The sequence below is a fragment of the Sminthopsis crassicaudata genome, chromosome 4 (genome assembly GCF_048593235.1).
Source record: "Sminthopsis crassicaudata isolate SCR6 chromosome 4, ASM4859323v1, whole genome shotgun sequence".
Lineage (NCBI taxonomy): Eukaryota > Metazoa > Chordata > Mammalia > Dasyuromorphia > Dasyuridae > Sminthopsis > Sminthopsis crassicaudata.
Genome location: NC_133620.1, coordinates 183053598 through 183067208, shown reverse-complemented (window position 1 = coordinate 183067208; position 13611 = coordinate 183053598).

Here is a 13611-nt window from a genome sequence, read left to right as displayed (position 1 = left end):
TCTTTCTAAGCTTGCTATTCCTCTGGCCACCTGGTCATTAGTTTCTTTATAAAACCAAGGGTTTGAACTCATTGACTTTGAAGGTCCCTTTAAGTTCTAAATTGATGATTCCATATTTTTGTTTTTCTTCTCACCAGGGCTAATCAATCAAGAACTAATTATTGTAGGCCAATTATTAGCAAGATATGAGACTTAAGTACTATATAAATTCCAAGAAGTATGAAGAGTGAGTGGTTCCTGCACTTAAGAAGTGTATAATTTTCTATTTCTCAACCCTTTTAAAGTATTTGCTTGTTAATTGATTGACTGATTTGTTTTGGTCCAAAATTTTGTAAGTCAATTATAATTGGCATACACTATTTTACAGAAATATTCTCATGAAAGGCAGAGCCAAGATGGTAAAGGCAGGAACTCACCAAACCATTCCAAATTTCTTTAAATAATGACTCTAAACAAATTTTAGAGCACCAGAACATCCCAAAAGATGGAGTAAAACATTTTCCAGCTGAAGGCAACTTAGAAGTTCAGCAGAAAAGGTCTGTGACTAGGAATAGGAGTCCAACATTCAGAACTTGTGCCCACCACAGTCCTGGACTCAGTCCTGGATTCAGCCTTAGCCCCACATTGGACTGGCCCCAGCCCAACCTTGAATCAGCAGCAGTACTGAGAGAGACCTCTCAGCCCAGATACATCAAAGAAGACTTAGAAGGTCAGCATAAAAGTTCTGTGGAACCAGCACATAATCCCAGCACAAGCTGTGCTAGTCCCATGCTGGCTCCAGTCCCAACCCCAGTCCCAGTCCCAGTCCCAGGCTGGGCCCCAGCTTCAATGAGAAGGGACCTATGAATCAGCAGCAGTACTGGTGGTTTTTGGACCTCTTGGAGTAGGGACACCAGGGAGAATCAGTGGAGGGGGCTGTATACCAGGATGGGAGTCCAGTGTGTATTGTCTCAGCCCAGCCCGGATCCCCAGAGTCAGTGAAGCAGGATTGGTTGCTTTAGCACACGCACAACTACAGGTGGGGCAGGGAGACTCCAAACAACTACAGTGGGGCTGAGAAGACTCCTAATAGCTCCAGGGCAGAAAAGAGTGCTTGTGGCCAGGTGCTTAGAAGGATCTCTGAAAATAGCTGCACAAAACCCTTGAGGCTTGGGGAAAGTGCACTCTCCACCCTAGAAATGGAGCCCTATTTTAACTAAGAGTTAAAAGCCAAGTAATAGGCTAGGAAAATAAGCAAACAGCAGAAAAAGTTTCTGACCATTGAAAGTTATTATGGTGAAAAGGAATATCAACACACACTCAGAAGATGATAACAAAGTCAAAGCTCCCACATCGAACGCCTCCAAAAAAATGGACTCAGGCCAGAAAACAGCTCAAAAGGGGTTTTGGAAATCAAGTAAGAGAAATAGAGAAAGAATTAGGAAAAGAATTGAAAGTGATGCAAAAAGAAATACAAAAAAACCAAAACAAAACAAACCAAAAAAAAACTAATGAGGAGAATGCCTTAAAAAGAAAAATTGGCCAATTGGCAAAAGAGGTAAAAAGCTTATTGAGAAAAATAATTCCTTAAAAATTAGAATTAAGCAAATGGAAACCATTGACTTTATGAGAAATCAAGATACAATAAAGTGAAACAAAAAAAAAGACAAGAAAAAACTGTGAAATATCTCATTGGAAAAATAACTGATCTGGAAAATTGATCCAGGAGAGGCAATTTAAAAATTATTGATCTCCTTGAAAGTCATAATCAAAAAAAAGAGCCAGGACATCATCTTTAAAGAAATTATCAAGGGAAACTGTCCTGATATTCTAGAACCAGAAAGTAAAATATAATTTGAAAGAATCCACTGACCACTTCCTGAAAAAGATCCATAAATGAAAACTGCCAGGAATATTATAGCCAAATTACAGAAATCACGGGTCAAGAAGAAAATACTTCAAGCATTCAGGAATAAACAATTCAGAAATAGTGGAACCACGGTCAGGATAACACAAAATTTAGCACTTCTACATTAAAGGATTGGAGGCCTTGGAATATAATGTTCTAGAGAGCAGTGGAGCTAGGATTACAACGAAGAATCACTTACTCAGTAAAACTGAGTATAATCCTTTAGGGGAAAGGGGGCTATTCAATGAAATAGAGGATTTTCAAGCATTTGTAATGAAAATTCCAGAACTGAATGGAAAATTTGATTTTCAAATATAGAATTCAGGAGAAGCATAAGGAGGTAATCAGGAAAGTGATATCATAAGATACTTAAGATTTATCTGTTTATATTCTTACATGGAAGGGCGATACTTGTAACTCATTAGAACTTTCTCATTATGGCAGTTGGAAGGAGTATAATTAAACAAAGGGCGAAGGTGTAAGTTGAATATGAAGGGATAATATCTTTTTAAAAAATGATGACATTAAGAAGTGAGAGAGGAGTGTATTGGGAGAAAAGGAAAGTGAGAAGTGGGATGGTGCAAATTATCTGCCATAATAAAAGAGGTTAAAAAAAAAAAAAGCTTTTAGAGTAGAGGAGAAGAGGGGGAGGAGAGGGGAGTGAGTGAATCTTACTTTCATCAGAACTGGCTCAATGAGGAAATAACATACAAGCTCCATATAGGTATAGAAATCTATCTTACCCTATAGGAAAATAGGAGGGGAATGGGATATGGGAAGGGGGGGGAAGAGTAATAAAAGAGAAGGTATATTAGGGGAGAGAATAGTCAATAGAAAACACTTTTGAGGAGGAACCTGGTGAAAGTAAAGAGACAATAAATGGGGGAGAAATACAGTTAGCAATAGTAATTGTAAAAAGAATTTTTAAGCAAGTTTCTCTGACAAGGCCTAATTTCTCAAACAGAGGCAATTAAGTCAAATTTATTAAAAAAAAAATAAGAACCACTCTTCAATTGATAAATAACCAAAAGATATGATCTATGCCCACAGGGCTATAAATTCATGCTACTACCAGGCATAAATACCAAAAGAGATTTTTTAAAAAGGAAAATGACCTATATGTACAAAAATATTCATTACAGTTCTCTTCTCAGGGCAAAAAAAATTTGGAAATTGAAGGAATGTCCATAAATTGGGGAATGGCTCAATAAATTATGGTATGCATTTGTGATGGAATATTATTGTTCTATGGGAAATGATGAACAGGATTCTCGCAGAAAAAAAATCTGGAAAGTCCTTCATGAAATGTACTGTATACAAAGTATTAAAAAGGATCTGAGATGATCAACTGTAAATGACTTTGTTACTCTCAGTAATATAGTCATCTATGACTACTCTGAAGAACTTATGATGAAAATCTGGTTCATAACCAGAGAAGGAACTGATTGTGTCACTCTCTTTGAATACAGATTGAATCATTCTTTTTCTTCTTTTTTTAAACTTAATTTTTCTTGAAGGTTTTTATTTTCACAAGGGTGGGAGATCTGTTTTCTTTCACAACTTGATTTTTATGGAAATGTTTTGCATAACTTTACATATGGTTTCTTAATAGTAGGTGGGGATATGGAAGATAACTTAGAACTCAAAAATTTCAAAAATATGTAAAAATTTTTGGTTTTTTAATGTAACTAGGGAAAATATTAAATAAATAAATAAAAATTTTAAAAAGTATGAATCTTAAATCTTAGTATGTGGGCAGCTATAGTCCTGGGTCTGAAGTCAGGAAGACTCATCTTCCTAAGTTCAGATCCAGCCTCACAAACTTATAAGCTATGTGACCTGGGAAAGTCATTTAACCCAGTTTGCCTCACCTTTGTCATCTGTAAAATGATCCAGAGAAGGAAGTAGTAATCCATTCTGGTATCTTTGTAAAGAGAACCCCAGATGGAGTCATGAAAGTTGGTCATGACTGAAATGACTGAACAATTAACAATGTAAATCTCAGTATATATTTTGTGTTCTTTTTCCTAATGATATTTAATATGAATGTGAGAACACTTGGGACAAATGCACGGACACACGTTTGTCTCCTCTATCTACTCATTCTTCCTTCACAAGCCCCGTTCCATATCCTTCCACAATATGATAAATCCAAGATATGATAAAGAATCATAGTGACCTATTAAGCTTGCTATCAGAAAAAAAAAACTATAATTCTTAATGGGATAAGGATTAGACATGTGAATTCAATAACACAGAGAATGCCTAAACTAGGAAATACTTTCTACTAATGTAGATCAATACTATCTCTGTAACTTAAGAGAATGACCTCCTCAGGTTGCAAAGCTAGGATAAAGTCAGAGACAGAACCTAGGGGTTCCTGGCTTTGAGGCTTGTTCACTGCACTGTATATCATTCTGCCTTTTATCTATGATGTTCTGCCATTAATTCCTTTGTTTCTTTTATTTGAAAGTTACCTCGTCACTATGAAGATGGTGAAGAAGAGAAAAAGAACTTTCCTAATGACCTCATTGGAAAATCATGTTTCCTTCCTTGGACCTCATTCACCAAAGAACCAAAGCTGTGGATCACTCAAAGAGTGGGTTAGAGAGACACATGATGTGTGAGTGGATTTCAGTGTTATTTTTAAAAATGGTGCACAGTAAGCAGTGTAAAAGATGTGTGACTGAGAAAGAAGGTGGGCCAGTCATGTTACAAGAGAGAGAAATAATAAGTATACAATAATAAGAGTATAAATCCATGTATAGGTTGTGTCCCATATAAGTCACTGAGGATCCCTAGCACATGGAGGTGGGTGGGTGGGGATTTACAAGAGGATCTAGAAAGAATCATGAAGGAAAAGAGGTATGGATGTCCTATTAGAGATATCAGCCTTATCAATGAGAGCACAGTTTTATTGAAGTGGGGTGAACTATCCTCCTGGTTATATGGTGAGCTTGTTATCTCACCCAAACTAGAGTAGTAGTGAATGGGTAAATAAAGGAAAGAGAGGAAAGAAACAGAGATACAGAGAGAGGGAGAGAAGGGGAATGAGACACCCAGAGAGGGAAAGATAAAGAGTCAGAGTTAGAGAGAAAGATGAAAAAGAATGAGAGAGAGAGAGAGAGAGAGAGAGAGAAAAGGATGAAGAAACAGAGAAAGAGAGGTATATACAGAGAAAGAGATATCCAGGAGAGAGCCACAAAGAGATGAAGAAAAGTAGAAAGAGTAAAAAAAAAAAAAGAGAGAGAGAGAGAGAGAGTGGGAAAGAAACAGGGAGAGAGAAGAAGACTAGAAGAAAGCAAAAAAAAAAAAAAAAAAAAAAAAAAAAAAAAAAAAAAAAAAAAACCCAACAATAAGAGCAAATTTGGAAAAGAATGAGGCCAGCATTTTCTTTCCATTTCCTTTCTATCCCACTGTTAGATTATAGAGGCTTGTGCTACCTCACCTCTCTCTACCTCATGACTTGTTCTCTTCACACCATGGAAAGTGATAATTCTTTTTTTTAAAGTTAATTCATATAAGCAAAACAGCTGAGTTTTCCTGTTCTATCCTCTTTCTCCTGCCCTACTCTTTTCTTTCCTCCCCCCCCAAAATGGGAGCAATTCCAAAGATAAACTGATCACTTAGCAAAATAACTTCTTTCTTTTTTTTAATTATAGCTTTTTATTGACAGAACATATGCATGGGTAATTTTTTAACATTGTCCTTTGCAATCACTTCTGTTCCAACTTTTCCTTCCTTCCTTCTACCCCCTTCTCTAGATGACAGCCAATCTCATACAGGTTAAACACGTTAAAGTAGATCTTAAATACACTATATGTGTACATATTTATACAGTTCTCTTGTTGCACAAGAAAAATTGGATTCAGAAGGTAAAAATAAACTGGGAAGAAAAACAAAAATACAAACAGTCCACATCCATTTCCCAGTGTTCTTTCTCTGAGTGTAGCTGGTTCTGTTCATCACTGATCAATTGGAACTGAACTGGATCCTCTCATTGCTGAAGATAGTCACTTTCATCGAATTGATCCTCATATAGTATTGTTGTTGCTGGATATAATAATCCCCTGGATTTGCTCATTTCACTCAGCATCAGTTCGTGTAAGTCTCTCCAAGCTTCTCTGTGTCCATCCTGCTGGTCATTTCTTAGAAAACAATAATATTCCATAATGTCATATACCACACTTTATTTAGCCATTCTCCAATTGATGGGCATCCACTCAGTTTCCAGTTTCTAGCCACTACAAAAAGGGCTGCCACAAACATGCAAAATAACTTCTTAAGCAAACCAACCAGATTAAAGATTAAAAAATTGAGTCAGCCACTTTCTTGGAGGGGTTTTTGGTTTAGACAGTTCAAGGAAATTCATGTGGCTGATTAGTTTTCATCATATTGATTAATTGTTTTGACTATGCAATCAATTCAATTCAATTTTTCTATTTGTTTATTAAATGTTTAATAGTATATATACATATATATGAGAGATAGTGTGTTAATAAACATAATCTTACTCTGTTCCATTATTAGATTTTTAATAATGGCAATTCCTTGAGGATGCATATATATAATATACTGAGTAATTAGTGTGGGAAATAAGGCAGTTTTACTTGCTGGAGGGATATTGGGTAAAAGTCATCAACTTTACTAGTTTTATTAGTTCTCTGAAGTCCTTTTAAGTCTTGTTCCCAAGTTGATTTGCATAGTAACCAGTGCTATTATGGAGATTAAAAAGAATCTCTTTTCATAAGCTTGTCTCAGCATCTTTGCAGTTTTGCCAAGTAGTATCCCTGGAACAATTTGAATTGAGCCTAGGCCAACATATCATAGGAGTTGAAAAAGAATGCCAGATCTTAGCTCAGAAAAAGTTTGGACTAGGAGTATTTGAGCAACAGCAGATTTTAAATTACTTAAAGGTTTCTCTAGGTAGCTGGATGGACTTATCATCTCTGCAGATAATTCTCAAATTTATCTATTCCACCCTAATCTGGTTCCTGATCTCCAATCTAGCATCTCCAAATGCTTCTTGGACATTTTGAACTAGATGTTCCATAGATAAATTACCATAGATAAATTAGTTAATATATCCCAAACTGAATTCATCATCTTTCCCCAAAACCCTTCTCTTCTTGAACTTTTATATTATTGTAGAGAGCATCATCATTCTCCTATTCACCCAGACTTACAATTTAGGTAACATCTTTAATACTCACTTTCATTTACCTTATATCCTATCTGTTGCCATATCTTATCAATTCTACCTTCTAACCACTATTTTTCATGTGTATATATATACCTTCGAAAGAAGATTATGTTCTGACATCATCACCAACTAGGTACAGGAGTTCAACTCATATCTAGACTATTACAATAGCCTGCTGGTTAGTCTCTCTGTTTCAAGTCCCTACCCATTATAGTCCATCCTCCCCTCAGTGGCTGAAGTAGTTTTACTTAAAAGTCTGATCCTGTTAATTTCCTTTTCAATAAGTTACAGAGACTCCCAATTATCTCTAGAATTAAATCTAAAATCTTCAGTTTGGCTTTTAAAGCCCTTCACAATCCTTCTTACCTTTTCCAGACTTCTTCCACTTAAGCTATATGTATATAACAAATGTGGCCTTCTTGCTATTCCCTGCACATCACATTCCATCTCACCGGAATTCATGCTTTTTTATTGGCTGTTACCCATTCCTGAAATGTTCTTTCTCTCCTCTCTATCTCCTGTATTCCCTAATTTCATTCATGATTCAACTTAAATTTGATTTTCTGCAAGAAGTCTTTCCCTTCCTTTTGCCACCTCCACTGCTCCATGCTAGTGTCTTTCCTCTGACATTACATTCATCTATCTTGCATATATCTTCTTCCTATATAGTTGTTTGTTTGTTGTTTCCCTCAGTAGAGAGTGAGCTTCATGAGTTCAAGGAGTATTTTCCCTTGTATCCCAGACTTATCCTAATGGGGACCATGAGCTCAATAATATAATGTAATATAACATGATAAATGTATAAATAAACAATAAGACTTATTGACTAGACTATTGGATATAGCTAAATGAGGCTTAAATCACAATATAACTAAATATAACTTCTGGTGTTTAAGCTAAAGAGCTGGAAGACTTCTGTGATTTTAAAGGAAAATAAAATAAAATAGCAGCAAAAGACCAGAAAATGGCAGCTCAATGGAGCTTCCCCAACAAAGGCAAGCATGATGACATCATTCAGGGATACTAGCAGTCTATTTTCTCATCAAATTGTTATTTTCTTTTCTTTCTTTTTAATAATATTTTAGTAAGTGATATGTGAATTATGTTTACAAATAGCATCAGTTTCAGCATGCTAGGAGGTACCATGCTTAAATTTCTACAGGTTATTTAATTTCCCAGAGTTAATAAAGGGAGAAAAGTCCCCAAATTGTGCCTAGATACTTTGTACTATGAGAGCATTTCTGGCACAAGGGTAATAATCAGATTGTTTGACTGATAATTTGTGGAAAATACCTAGTGAGGTTAGTCAAAAAGTAATTGGATAAAAAGTAACAAACAGAGACATCATCTCTCTTGGGTGTTTCTGTTAGGGAGAGGAGGAGTGCTAGTAAGCATATTCTTAAATTTAAAAAAATTTACTCTAAATAGGAAGGGAACCAGTCCATGTTGTAAACCCTTGCTCAAGTACTGCTATTATGGACGTGGTCAGAATATGATGTGCACTGATTAGCAGGTGGTGGTGTTCCATTATCCTCTCTAACCTGATGATTGTCATACCCATCTTCTGAGTTGCTGTTTTGCATTTGCAATTGCCTATTGACATCTCAAACCCGATGTCTCCAGTTTGTTCGAAACTGAATTTGTTACCTTTTTCCACATAAAAACTTATTACAACACTGGATGATTAAGGATACAAAACTTCAGTAAGATTTTTAAAATGTGTTCTTATATTAAAATTATTAAACACTTTTGTAATTATATGTTAAATAGATATTACAAATATATTACATTAAAATTATTAAATTTTAAGATAAATACCAATATCACAGTCACACTATTAAAGCCCTAAGAAAACAAATGATAAGCTTACATTATCAGTCTTGTCCATCACCAGCAATTTTCTTTTAGAAGTATAACTTTCAACATGTCCTTGGAGATCATGAACGATATGTGTTTATAGAATTATATGTGACTGATTTTGCTGATTAAGTGATAAAAGTTCATACATAACTTTACCCTTTGTAATTTGATTTTTGGCTTTTTTTTTTTCACATAATTTGATTTTGGTTCTTCTGTTGTAACATTAGACTTTGTTTCTAGAGTGCTCTGCACATTTAAAAAAATTGTCATTGATTTTTTTCTTAAAAAAAAAAACAGTCCATGACTTTTAAAGTAGTCTATTTAGTGCAGCTACATCATATTCCTGGAGTTCTGAATTGCATGGCATACAATCACTTGTGTTTCCTCTTTAATTTTCATTATTTTCTAAAATGGCTTGTTCATATTGTTCAATTATTTTTTTTCTTTTTAATGCTTTCAGCAAAGGTGCCATTGGTTCTTTCTGCTTCTGTTTTGTTGCTGCTCTCTGATTTTGTTGTTATTGTTCACTTTCATCATTTGCATTGTTTTTCTTCTGTGTATATTAATAATTAGCTTCTATGTTTCTATCATCTAGATGTTTGTGTTGTCTCTGATTTTTCATCTAACTCTTCTTAATCATTTTGTTTTTGATTTGATGACAATGTTAAAAGATTGATCCTTTTGATTCAAGCTCATTATCTGTGTCATATTTAGGATACCAGTAGTGTCTCTAAGGCTTTGGCGCTCATTTTCATGCTCTGATTTTGCTGCTGAAGAACTCTTTCTTTCCCTTAAGTTGTCTTATTTGGTTCAGTTAACTCATATTTGCATTAGGACAATTGTTTATAAGGAACCTGAGAAGGAATGTACTGCTGGAGGCATGCAGTGATGATTTGAAAGAAATTTCTCATGGGGTTATATTCTTATTGTTTGACTAAGCTTTTCTGGTGAATTTCCCTTTTCTCTTTTCTATGTCCCTGCTAATAAGGTTCTGTGCAATGTATTCCCTGATGACTGATATTTGCCTTGAGAAGAAACTACTGTCAAACTATTATTTTTTTTCTTTAATCTCTTCAGATTTCCTGAACCTCAGAGTGACAAAAACCATAATGGTGCATCTCCTACAAGCAACTAGATAGACTATGCATCTTGAAAAAATTGGGGTACACATGTGGTACAAACTGATTGGTAAAATTTTATTGTGCAGTCCTAGTTTTCCCTGTTAACCATTTCCAAATGTGTGTGTGTAGATACATATATATATATAGGCTGTATTTGATATTTTTTAAATTTAATTTTAATTTAATTTTATAATTATAACATTTTTTTTGACAGTACATGTGCATGGGTAATTTTTTACAACATTATCCCTTGTACTTACTTCTATTCAGATTTTTTTCCTTCCTCCCCCAACCCCCTCCCCCAGATGGCAGGCAGTCTTATACATGTTAAATATATTACAGTATATTCTAGATACAATATATGTGTGTAGAACCGAATTTCTTGTTGCACAGGAAGAATTGGATTCAGAAGGTAAAAATAACAGTTTACACTCATTTCCCAGTATTCCTTTTCTGGATGGAGCTGATTCTGTCCATCATTAATCAATTGGAATTGGATTAGCTCTTCTCTAAGTTGAAGATAACCATTTCCATCAGCATACATTCTCATACAGTATCATTGTTGAAGTGTATAATGATCTTCTAGTTCTGCTCGTTTCACTTAGCATCAGTTGATGTAAGTCTCTCCAAGCCTCTCTGTATTTCTCCTGTTGGTCATTTCTTACAGAACAATAATATTCCATAACATTCATATACCATAATTTACCCAACCATTCTCCAATTGATGGACATCCATTCATCTTCCAGTTTCTAGCCACTATGAAAAGGGCTGCCACAAACATTTTGGCACATACAGGTCCCTTTCCCATCTTTAGTATTTCCTTGGGATATAAGTCCAGTAGTTGTATGGCTGGGTCAAAGCTGTATTTGATATTAATGCTGAATGGCTTTCTGCAATATGATCTAATATATTTTCTGATTTTGCTGATGGCCAATAATCTTTGGTACTGACTTTTTTTTAAAGTGCCAAGTTTCAGTTGACCAAACTGTCCAAAGCCAATTAATTACACATACTTCTTCCTTTGTTAAAAGCTCCTATAAGCCTTTCGTCATAAGTCAATTGATTTGCCATTCTTGGAATTCTAAGAATCAATTGGTGAATTGTGATGTTTTAATTGCTCAGGTAACAGACATAACTTTCTCTGATTATCCAAAGGTATAAAATTTATATCTATTAGAGAAATATCTATATATAAGAGTAATATCTATAAGAAAAAGATCCAAGAAGTAGGTCATTTTAAATAAACACTTGACAAAGGGACACAGATTCATCTATTGGACAAATTTGTCCTTCAGAATTATCATACCATATAAAAAAAGTTCACTGCCCTAAATTAGTAAAATTAGTGTTGGATCCAGTAGGAAACTGATTAATCCTGTGCTTTATTTTAAAACACTAACTGGATAAAAACTAGTTCTATCTTCAGTGTCACCAAGTCCCAGTTGCCTTTTTAACTATTAAGCCAATTTGCAAACACATTTCCTTCTTCTGTGTATACCAAATGCTGAGATGGCTCCTTCCACAAAAAGCAATTTTTTCCTTTTCAGATTTTAAAGTTTTTTACACAAATTAGCTTGATGATTGATATCTTTGATGCTAATTCTTACTGGCCTACCTTGTTGATGCCAAAAATATAAAATTGACCATTTTTCTGTTCATCTTCACTTGATGTGCAAGTTCATCATTTTTTTAAAGGATAATTTGAACTTGGAAAATTTTCTTTTTTTTGATTTTTTTAAAAATTAATTTTATAATTATAACTTTTTTTTGACAGTACATATGCATAGGTAATTTTTTTTTACAACATTATCCCTCGTACTCCCTTCTGTTCCGAATTTTTCCCCTCCTTCCCTCCACCCCTTCCCCTAGATGGCAGGCATTCCCATACATATTAAATATCTTATAGTATATTCTAGGTACAATATATATGTGCAGAACCGAATTTTGTTGTTGTTGCAAAGGAAGAATTGTATTCGGAAGGTAAAAATAATCTGGAAAAAAAAACAAAAAAATGCTCACAGTTTATACTCCTTTCCCAGTGTTCCTTTTCTGGATGTAGCTGATTCTGTCCATCATTGATCAATTGGAATTGGATTGGCTCTTCTCTGTGTTGAAGATATCCACTTCCATCAGAATACATCCTCATACAGTATTGTTGTTGAAGTGCATAATGATCTCCTTGTCCTGCTCATTTCACTCAGCATCAGTTGATGTAAGTCTCTCCAAGCCTCTCTGTATTCCTCCTGTTGGTCATTTCTTACAGAACAATAATATTCCATAACATTCATAAACCATAATTTATCCAACCATTCTCCAATTGATGGGCATCCATTCATTTTCCAGTTTCTAGCCACTACCAAAAGGGCTGCCACAAACCTTTGGGCACATACAGGTCCCTTTCCCTTCTTTAGTATTTCCTTGGGATATAATCCCAGTAGTAGCACTGCTGGTTCAAAGGGTATGCACAGTTTGATAACTTTTTGGGCATAATTCCAGATTCCTCTCTCATTTTTTAATCAAAACTTGTTGAGAACATTTTCTGTAAGTCTATCCCCCCCAAAGTGAAAAACAAATCAAAACAAAACAATTTCTATTTGGACGCTGCCCCAGACATCATTCAGTTCCATGACACTTCCTCATGTCAAGAGTAACTTCACCATTTTGGTAAGCTGTTGGTGACAGTTTTCTAAACCAGCTCAAGGGAATAAGCAAGAGAAATAAAAGCAAACAGAAACATTTATAAGGAGAATCTTCATTGCCTTAAATTATGCATACACAAATTATACATATGTATGCATAAGTATGCATGTATATATATGTACATATATTCATATTTCATTATTGGCCATTATTCTTGTAAATTATGGTGCAGAAATCCATATCTTACTTTCAGATACCTTTTTTTAACTTCTCAAATTTGTGTCTTTCTTGAAGCTCCTATGATATTTTTAGTAAGCCCCAAAGATACAGATAAAATTCCACCCTTAAAGGCTTTCCTGAGATCCTCTACAGCTGGCATCCAAGGCTATACTATACATGAAGACTTTTCTCATCACATTGTTAGTGTCCTCAAACTGCTATATAACATTCCCTGAAAATTTCATGTAGCAGCTGTCCTCATCTAAAACTGAATGTCAGAGATCGTAGAAAAATAAAGAAGGGTTTCTTTTTTAGAAACCTAACTAGAATATAAAATTTAAGAATTAAAACATGGATTATTTCATTACATTTGTAATCTTTCTTTCTCCAAGTGATTTAAAGTTTCATTTTGAGATGCAAGTGCAAAAAACTAATATATGCAATTTTAACTGGATGCATCATGTGACTCAATCAATAGGATATGAGCTTGCTTAATACTTATATGAAAGCTTTTGCATTTCTCAGGAATTCAGGCCAGATGTTATGCACCTGGATAATCACATTGTTCTGTTCAGAAAATCAACTCATTTTGACAGTCTAAAAATAGTGGGGAAGGAGATAGAAGAGATAAAGGGAAGTGTCAGGACAGGGCCAGGCTTGACAAAATTATACTTGAGCA